A 10,261-nucleotide genomic window follows, 5' to 3' on the forward strand; every position below is an offset into this window, starting at 1 on the left:
AATTTGCATGCATTACATAAAATACAAACTTAGAATATAGTTTTGGAACTTGGAGACTTACTGTGACTATTTCATTTGTATCTCTAATTCTTATAGTTTAGTGTCTAAAAACTAAATTTTGAATTATATAATGTAAATAATATAATCAACTAAATGTTTATTATTATTCCTAATGTTTTATCATTTTTCTTGGCTATCTTCCTATTTTATATGATTTTACAATAAAGTTGTTGACCTATTTGATTATTCTATTCAATACCTTATACTTGTTATTTAATGTTAAATATTAAATACATAGACATGAGTTATTAATTTGTCATTAATGTTTAATTTTCCTTTTAAGGAATATATCTAAAAATAAAGTTATTGGACTAATACCTGTGGATGACTTAAAGTTTATTTCCTATATTTTCCATTTTCTTTTCAGGAAAATTGTGGTTTATATAAAATGCAGAAAAGGTGTGATTCATGCAATATGCATAAAACTTTACAATATGAATTACTATATGCTTTCCTAAGAAAATTCATTACTTATCAAAAAAATAGAAAGGTACCTCTTCATCCTTGCTTCACTTTTCTATCCATAAGCAATGGTTTATGATCCATGATAATTCATGTAAGAATTTGTGATACTTACCTGGCAGTGGAGATACCATGATCACGAAGGTGGTTTTCCCAGGGTGAGGCTTATCCATTGCACTCTGGATGTGCTGACCCCTGTGATTTTCCCAAATGTGGGAAACTCAACTGCATAATTTGTAGTAGTGGAGGACTGTGTTTGCCCTCTCCCCTGAAAAAAAAAAAAGAATTTGTGATTGATCACTTGTTCATTGGAGTCTCCAGCTCAGGCTAAGATCATTTGTGCTTATCTCTATATATATGCATTTTTACACCAACAAAGGATGTGTGGGGAAATAGGGCAATCTCCATAGACTCCCAAGAACAAGTATCTATATGTTGACTTTGTTGCAGCTTAGTTTGACCACACAAGCATTAAAATTGATGGAAAATTTGATTTTAATGACAGTTTACATTGCCGAAGTCAGGAACCTTCACTGTAGAATTTTCTTAGGGTCCAGAAAGTTCTAAGAAATGAGGTTATGGTTTTGCTCTTCCTCATCTAATAAATATACTGCATGATATTTACAAGCTTGTTATTATTTTACAAACAATAGATACGTATTTCTGTACCATTTACTATTTCAGAAAATAATATAGTTCTAAAAACCAACTAAGATATTTTTACTGATACAATGCATATTAATATATTTAGCATCTTATAAATAATAGCCTGCAAAAATGGACTATATGGCATCTGAAAATCTATTATATAAGAGCTAATAAACTATTTCACTTAAAACTTAAACCACTAAGAAAATCTGGGGGAAAATGCAGTTATTTTCTTTCCTTACTTACCATTTTATTCCATCTGTTCTATGAAGCCACTAAAAAAGTGATATTATGGTCCAGATTGTATAGGTAGAGTAGAAATAGCCCATCTATTGCTGTTTATTGTGTCAGTAATTTCTGGTAGCAAGCAGCAAATTTAAGGCAATTGGAATCCTAGTAATCTGTAAACTTTAGAATACTCAGAAAAAAATCTGAACATGGAGATGGAAACATTTGCTATACTGCAATGACATATTATAAACTACTCATAAGGTGCATTGTTCATTTGTTACCTGTCCTCCTGAGAAATCAAGGCTGTTTTGCTTCATTTTCTTTTAGTGTCTCTATAGCCAATAATTGAAGTTTATATAACTAGTTAAACCACAATATGATATTTGATGACTTCCTTTGGGATGTGTTGAATGTCTTTTCTAGAAATATAATTTCATTGGTATCTTTACAGAGACTGCATTAATCAATTCAGTTTGCTATAAAAATACCATAAAAATTGTATTAAATAATAAACCTTTACTTCTCATAGCTCTGGATGCTAAGAAGTCCAAGATCAAGGTACCTGAAGTTTTAGGGTCTGGTAATGGACCACTTTTTGGCTTATGGACACCCATTTTCTTGTTTTATTCTCACATGGTTAAGCATAGAAAGAGGAATCTAGTTCTTGCCTGAATCTTATAATGGCACTTATTTTCTTCATGAGGGTGTCACTCTCATAATTTTATTTTATTATTTCCTGAGGCCCTACATCCAAATACTATCACATTGGGAACTAGTCTTCAATATATAGATTTGGGCTAGGAACATGAACATTCAATTAAATTTTCTTTTTATTCAATAAAATAATTAAACATTTTCCTAAAAATTCTTTTGTGTGTGTGTGTGTGTGTGTGTGTTTATATTAAAGACTATGTTTGTATGGCATGTTTTCTGTGGAACAAAGGAAATAAAATTATTTAAAAACATTCAAAAATGAAAATATTCCAATGCCTTTCTGACTGAGTAGGAAATGATTTATTTCCCCAGATTATTCTGCAAACAAACAAACAAAAACAAAAAATGAAGATCATGAAATTTTAGAACCATTCAAATATCTTCAACAAGTATAAACTCTTTATCAAAGATACTCTCTCTTTCATGATACGCTATTTCGTCACTGCTTTACTCAAATTTTGTACACTTCAAAAGCCTTGGTCCAGTCATAAGAACAAAATAATATTTCCCAGCCTAACCATTTTCTCTCCTGCATCAAGATGGGACATCTCTAAAGAAACAGGAGACTCATTTATATAAAATCTCTTTCTGTAGATTTTGTAGGCTGAAAAATCTCCAAAATTCTTTGAAGTATTCCTCACATCTATTTATCTAGTACAATGCTTGGCCCGTATTTAGATGCTCAATTAACATTTCTGAAATAAATGAATGATCTGTACTTTAGTAATTAACCCATGGCACTAAAGTTCTCTAAACATTTTGTTCTGAATATTAGCAAAGATTTCATGGAAAGTCCTTCTAAATCAAAACAGTTCAAAGTATACTATTTTAGGAATACTTTGAAATTGTAGTGTGTACACTTACATTTTGATTTTTAGGAATTACAACATGTCATATTTACCAACATAATTTTATAATTAATCTTTCCTATTCCCATAGTGTGTTCAGGGACTCTATCAACCACCTTTGTGAACTGTTGACTTAAAAGAGGGCATAGAAAGATACCAAAGTCATGATAGGGAACCTTAGCAAATGACCTTAATAGAATTACCATGGAAACCAACAATACTTCTTTGACCTAACAAACCAGGCTTTACCTTCTCCTTAGCCTATTCAATCAAAGAAGAACAGAGGAGAGTTAGGGGGCCATATGGTGACTTTGGGTTTGGATAATTACATTGTAGTCATGTGCAAGTCTGTTAATATTATCAAGCTTCACTTTAGTCACCTTCAAAATGAAGATAAGAATTGTTCCTAATTATAGGGTTGCTAGATGAGATGATTCCTGTAAAACATATAAAACTGAAACTGTCAGTTCTTCCATTGGTACTATTATTTTGTAAATCTGAAAGGTGACCATTCATTTTGGATTAATATAAGAACTGTGAGCTAAAAATCAAGTTAAAATGTATTAATTCCAAAAAAGGTAAAACTAAAAAACATCCAAATGTAATTCAATATGCAGGTGTGCTAGCAGAAAATAAATCAAAAGTAAGAGGTAATCTAGAACTATCCTATGTGATTTTGACAAACTACAGCTTAAAGTTGATTTTAAAATACAAAATTTGGCCCAGTGAAATTAATTTCTGCAATCCCATCCAATTGGGAGGCTGAGGTAGGAGAATTTTAAGTTCAACACAGTGAGACCACATCTCAAAAAATGAATAAATACAATAAAACAGAATAATTGAAAAGGGAAATTGAATAGGTCAATAAAGAAACAGAATTTCTAAACAGTTTTTTTTTATAAATCAAAATTATGAATCAAAGTGAAGAAAAATCTATTAAAGAAAATTTTAGGAAGCATTATCATCATAATTTGAATGTATAAGTAATTTACTGAATAGCACTGAATTCTGAACTTTTAATTGAATTAGTGTTCTCCAGAGAACAAATTATATATATGTGTTAATTTAAGGAATTATGTAAACTGAGCAGTCCTAAATCTGCAATTCAAAGTCTTGAGAACCAGGAAACCCAATGCAACCTCAAGTCTCAGACAAACCTAGCTAAGAAGTCAGGCAAAAGTTTTCTCTTACTTCTTTTAGGATTTTGTTGTTGTTGATATGTTTAGGAATTCAACTAATGGGATGAGAGGCATCCCATTAGAAAGGTAATCTGCTTTTATCAGACTGGCAATTGTAAAGTAAGCTTCACCATGAAACACCCAGAGTAATGTTTGTCTAAGTGTCTAGACATCCTGCTCAGTCAAGTTGACATATGAAACAAACCATCGTACTACTTTATACTACATTTTCCCTGTAAAGCATTAATAAAGGAAGCACAATTCAATTTCTTTGTTTAGTGATACGTGAGACTTTTCATATTCCTATAGTTCATTTTTACATTCATATTTAATAATGCTAATAATCCACAGGATTATTTTCATTTAATTTATATATTCCTTTTAAAAATTGAAAACTGTGTAGAAAGTGTCCATTTGAATCCTGTATTTTAGTTTCTTAGTAGAAATGAAAAGAAAATCTTTTTGCTATAAGATTCTGCTTTCACTTAGTAACAAAAGCAATGAATTGTGGAGATTCTCATTAAAACACTCCAAGACATTCCTTAATGTTTTTTCATGGAGTATATTCTGGAAATTTGGATTTTTCTCATTAAAAGTTGCTGACTTTTTCTCTCATTCCTCTTCTGTCTGTTCATATCTTATCTTTCCTTTCTATTGTCTTCTACCAATATATCTCAGGTTTGCCAGCTAGCAATCAAATATGACAGCGGCTAAATATTTTACTAGATATTTCCTATTCCCAGGATATTTCATGTTTTTTCTATATAACTCTCATTTTTATTCATTGTCCCAAAATTAAATAACAGAAGGTATGTGTGCCAGAAAGAAAAATACTGCAAAACTGATGTTAAATCCACCATAAAATTATAGCTATTAAACTTTATTCAAGGACTCATATTACTAACTATGCAAACAGTGCCAAATTGATCACATGTTGTTTACTTTTGCTCCCCAACTACTCTCCTAAAATCCTCATGAAAGGAGAGCTAACAGGTTAAACAAAACAAATAACAAGATAATAAGAAATAAGCAGGGATATTTGCAGGTGTGAAAAAGTGTACAGAAAGGCTGCAGTCCAATTTTCAGAGCTCAAAAGCACATGTAGGATTGTAACTGACTCCATAAGCCTGAGAAGCTGCAACCTTTATCAGAAGTGAGAGAAGCCACGAAGCAAGCTGTTTAGACAACAGAACACAGAAAGTGATACATTTGGGATATCCAGTACCTCTGTATGGAGGACTACATGTGGGGTTGAACAAAGGAAAATTGTCTAAAGCTTTCTCTTAAAAGAAATTATATATGTAAATCTCTTTTTTTTTTGTCCTAGCTTTAATGTTACTTTTATTTTCATTTATTTATTTATTTATTTTTATTATTCATTTATTCACATGTATATACATTGTTTGGGTCATTTCTCCCTCCTACTCCTGCCCTCATCCTCTCCCTGCCTCTAAGCAGAACCTGTTCGGTGCTGTTCTTCAGTTCCATTGAAGAGCAGAAATAAGCAATAATAAGAAAGAGATAACATTTTTGCTAGTTGAGATAAGGACAGCTATACAGAGAGATTTCTAGCATTCTATCTCACACAGCAAAGTGTTTGTCTTTCAAACTCAAACCAATTATCCATTACTTCCTTATGTATACCTGCAGGGTTCAATTTTCCTTCATTATTTCTGCAACACTATGTTCTTGATGATAAAAATAACATTACATTGTACTGTAACTATTAATTTAGATAGCTTTCTTTCTGACTAAAGTTTGAATTCTTTGGAAGAAAGCAAGCACATCTTATGCAAATTTCTGTCACAATTGCTAAAGCAATTCCAGGAAGACATTACATGAATGCTTCCTAAATGAATTAATAATGACAACAACACCATTAGCAGAAGGACAACACTAGTAACTATTGTGTTCAGTCCTTAATGGAAACAAGAGTTCCAAGAAAGTAAATAACCTGCCTGAGAAGAAACTCAGTTTTACTGTGTGGATCCAGCAACCCTGACTGTAACACTCTTGAGCAAAGACATATTTCATATCATAATAGTTAAGGAGTATAAATGCCTTTACTAGCAACTTAGATTAATCTTCTCATTCCTGTGATTAACTCTTAGCCAAATTCTAACAACAATACATTTAGTACAAGCTACAGAGATTTATGAAAATCTAACATTACAAAAGATAAATAAAACAATTATCAATAAAGATGAGTTATTCAGAGGAGAAAACAAAATTTAAAAGTTTGAATTGTTCTTAGAACTAAAAGAAGATAATGAAGCCTTTAATTATCATATTGTTCTGCAGAAAAGACAGTTAAAAATAGTAAGGAAATTCTGAAACGTTAATATTTTCATTGAGGATTCCAAGATGGCGGCTAGAGGTAGGAAGCAGAAAGCGACCCTCCTATAGTGAAATCTTGGAGAGATGCTGGAGACACACTTTGCAGGCATAATCACCGAGAAAAGGCATAACTTTGACCCCTCCACATCTCCAGCCGGTGCAGAGAACCTCCACTTCACATTAAATGGAGAAATGAGGAGGGCCCCCATGGGTGCCAGTGGCCGGCGCCCATATGGCTTGGGAAGACTTGGACCAGGTGAGCTTCGCAGTACTGTGGTACCCCCACAGACAAGCCTGGGCCAGAGCAGCATAGCCCCCTGGACAGACTGACCTCCACCCGGAAAAAAAAGAGAAACAGAGTAATAAGCAATAAGAATAGTTAAGACACGCTGGAAAGAGGGTGGGGCGCCCTGAGTGCTGAAGATTGGGGGAAGGGAATCCTTCCCGGGACTGTAAATAAACAAGCCGGGCGGGCCGGAGAGCCTCTGGCAGGAGCGGGGTGCGTGCCCAGCAACCAGGAGTGGGAAAGCTTGTGAGAGGAGGGAAGACCCACTTCCCACATGAACTGTAAACAAACATGGCGGCCGGCAGGAGCAGCAGCACCACCCAGTAAGCAGGAGCAGGAAAGCTTCTGAAAGTGGCAGTGGGAGGAAAACTTCAGAGGAGAGGGGGGAAGACCCACCTCCCACATGAACTGTAAATAAACACGCAGGTCTGACAACGCGGGAGCAGTGTCACCTTTCCCAGCACTTGGAAAGGGGAAAGCCTGTAGCAGAGGCTCCCGCACAGGAGAACTCTGAACAAACAAAGCCTGTGGGACCAGGTGAGTGCTAAGCTCACCCCAGAGATCTGCATAAATAACGCCGCCAGCTACAGGCTGAGAGCAGCAGGCAGGCAAGCCACAGTTGCAGATACCACTCTCAGAACTGCCTCCAGACGCTTTTTTTCTTTTTCTCCCTACCTTTGATGAGAGAACAACCGAATTACACCTGCAAGCCAAAAAACTTACTGAAACTGTATTGCATTTGAACTGGGGACACTTGGTGGGGCTTCTTCTTTTGTATGTGTGTGTGTGTGTGTGTGTGTGTGTGTGGGTAGTTTTGTTCTACTTTATGCATCCCCTTTGATGAGACAACTACAGAACAACATCTGAGGCACCAACTCCAGGACTGGAGATTGAGACGGACACCCAAATTATTAAGACTGAAACTGCATTGCATATAAACTGGGAAGTTTTTTGGTTTTTTTTTTTTTTTAATTTTTTATTTTCCATTTTATTTTAATTCAATTTTATATAGAGATATTTCTTTCATTTACTTATTTTTTATTTTTTTATCTTTGATTTTCAATCCTCTCTCTGTCTCTCTAATGTCTGTTCAGCTTACTGTCGATTAGTACACTAACACTCCCTGTTTATACCTTTGAAACTCTCTTGTCTGATACCTTGTTCTGCTTTCTCCCTCTTGTCTGTATATTTGTTTTCCCCTTTTCTTTAACTTCTTGCTTTCCATCTCAGCTCACCCTTCCATTCTAAAAATTACCACTGTTATTATTACAAGCTAGAAAATACTTAATTGCACACAGTACAGGGACAGTAACAACACCAACGACAATGATTGGAAGACAGAAAAAACAGGGAAACCAGTTTCCTCACAGCAAAAAATTAGTACAGGAACCAGAGGGGAATGAAGAGAACAGAAACTCAGATCCAGACTCCAACAAAATGAAGATAAACTATGCCAAAGGACCCAATGAAGCCCACAAGAATAATTTAAAAGAAGACATACTACAAGTACTCAATGAGAATTTTATAGAGATGACACTGGACAGGGTCAACCAAAATGTACAGGAGACACTCAAGAAATTCTAAAACAATAAAAATAGAGAATTTGAAAAAGCAAAAGAAGAAATAAAGGAAAGCATAGAAGCACTGTATAAACACCAAAGTGAAAGAGAGAACACAATTAATAAACAGATAAATGAACTCAGGACAAAAATAGACAACATTAAAGAAGAAAACTGCCAGGGTATGGAAAACCTCAGAAAAAAGAATGAAACAGAACTGCAAAACAAAACAGAAGGCCAATCCAGCAGAATAAAACAAACGGAAGACAGAATCTCAGAACTTGAAGATGAAATGGTAATTAAAGGAAAAACTGAAGAACTATTAATTAAACAACTCAAGACCTTTGAAAAGAAAATGCAAGAACTCACTGACTCCATCAAAAGACAAAACTTGAGAATCATGGGCATCGAAGGAAAAGAGGTGCAAGCAAAGGGAATGCGTAATATATTCAACAAAATAATAACGGAAAATTTCCCAAATCTAGAGAAAGATATTCCCATACAAATGCAAGAGGCCTCCAGGACACCAAACAGACCAGATCAAAATAGAACTACTCCACGACATATCATCATTAAAACAACAAGTTCAGAAACTAAGGAAAGAATATTGAAGGCTGTAAGAGAGAAAAAACAAGTAACATACAAAGGTAAACCCATCAAAATCACAGCAGACTTCTCAACAGAAACATTAAAAGCAAGAAGAGCGTGGGGTGAGATCTTCTGGGCACTGAATGAAAATAACTTCAACCCCAGGATACTCTACCCAGCAAAGCTATCATTCAAAATAGATGGAGCAATAAAAGTCTTCCATGATAAGCAGAAACTAAAACAATATGTGACCACAAAGCCACCATTACAAAAGATTCTGCAAGGGATCCTGCACACAGAAAGTGACACCCAACTTTACCATGAAAAGGCAGGCAGCACCAAACCACAGGATAAGAAAAAGCAAGACAGTAGAGAGTAACATCAAGTTAGGTACACACAATGAAACCTTCAAGCAACTAAGACAACTAAATGGCAGGAATCACCACATACCTATCAGTACTAACACTTAATGTTAATGGACTTAATTCACCAATCAAAAGACACCGTTTGACAAAATGGATTAAAAAAGAAGATCCAGCAATTTGTTGCTTACAGGAGACTCATCTCACTGACAGAAATAAGCATATGTTTAGGATGAAAGGCTGGAAGAAGATTTACTAAGCCAATGGCCCCCGAAAACAAGCAGGAGAAGCAATACTTATTTCTGACAAAGTAGACTTCAAACCTACATTGATCAAACGAGATAAAGAAGGACATTCCATACTAATAAAAGGGGAAATAGACCAAAAGGAAATAATAATCATCAATCTGTATGCACCCAATGTCAACGCACCCAATTTCATCAAACATACCCTGAAAGACCTAAAAGCATATATAAACGCCAACACAGTGGTTGTGGGAGACTTTAACACTCCATTATCATCAATAGATAGGTCATCCAAACAAAAACTCAATAAAGAAATACAAGATCTAAAATATGCAATAGATCAAGTGGACCTAGTAGATGTCTACAGAACATTTCATCCAACCTCTACACAATATACATTCTTCTCAGTAGCCCATGGAACCTTCTCCAAAAAAAGCAAGCCTCAGCAAATATAAGAAAATAGAAATAATACCGTGCATACTATCTGACCACAATGCAGTAAAAGTAGAACTCAACAACAAAAGTAAAGACAAAAACCATGCAAACAGCTGGAAACTAAATAACTCATTACTTAATGAAGAATGGATCATCGATGCAATAAAAGAGGAAATTAAAACATTCCTGGAAGTCAATGAAAATGAAAACACAACCTACCAGAACCTATGGGACACAGCTAAGGCAGTCTTGAGAGGAAAGTTTATAGCCATGAGTGCATATATTAAAAAGATTGAAAGATCCCAAAT

At 34.6% G+C, this 10,261-nt stretch overlaps 1 non-coding gene across 1 annotated transcript; it reads left to right on the forward strand.

The window, feature by feature from the left end:
• Nucleotides 1-629: 629 nt before the first annotated feature.
• Nucleotides 630-793, forward strand: LOC141421900 (U1 spliceosomal RNA). Its single transcript, XR_012446590.1, has one exon. It is a non-coding gene; the product is annotated as a U1 spliceosomal RNA (small nuclear RNA).
• Nucleotides 794-10,261: the final 9,468 nt, after the last annotated feature.

The sequence above is a fragment of the Castor canadensis genome, chromosome 3 (genome assembly GCF_047511655.1).
Source record: "Castor canadensis chromosome 3, mCasCan1.hap1v2, whole genome shotgun sequence".
Lineage (NCBI taxonomy): Eukaryota > Metazoa > Chordata > Mammalia > Rodentia > Castoridae > Castor > Castor canadensis.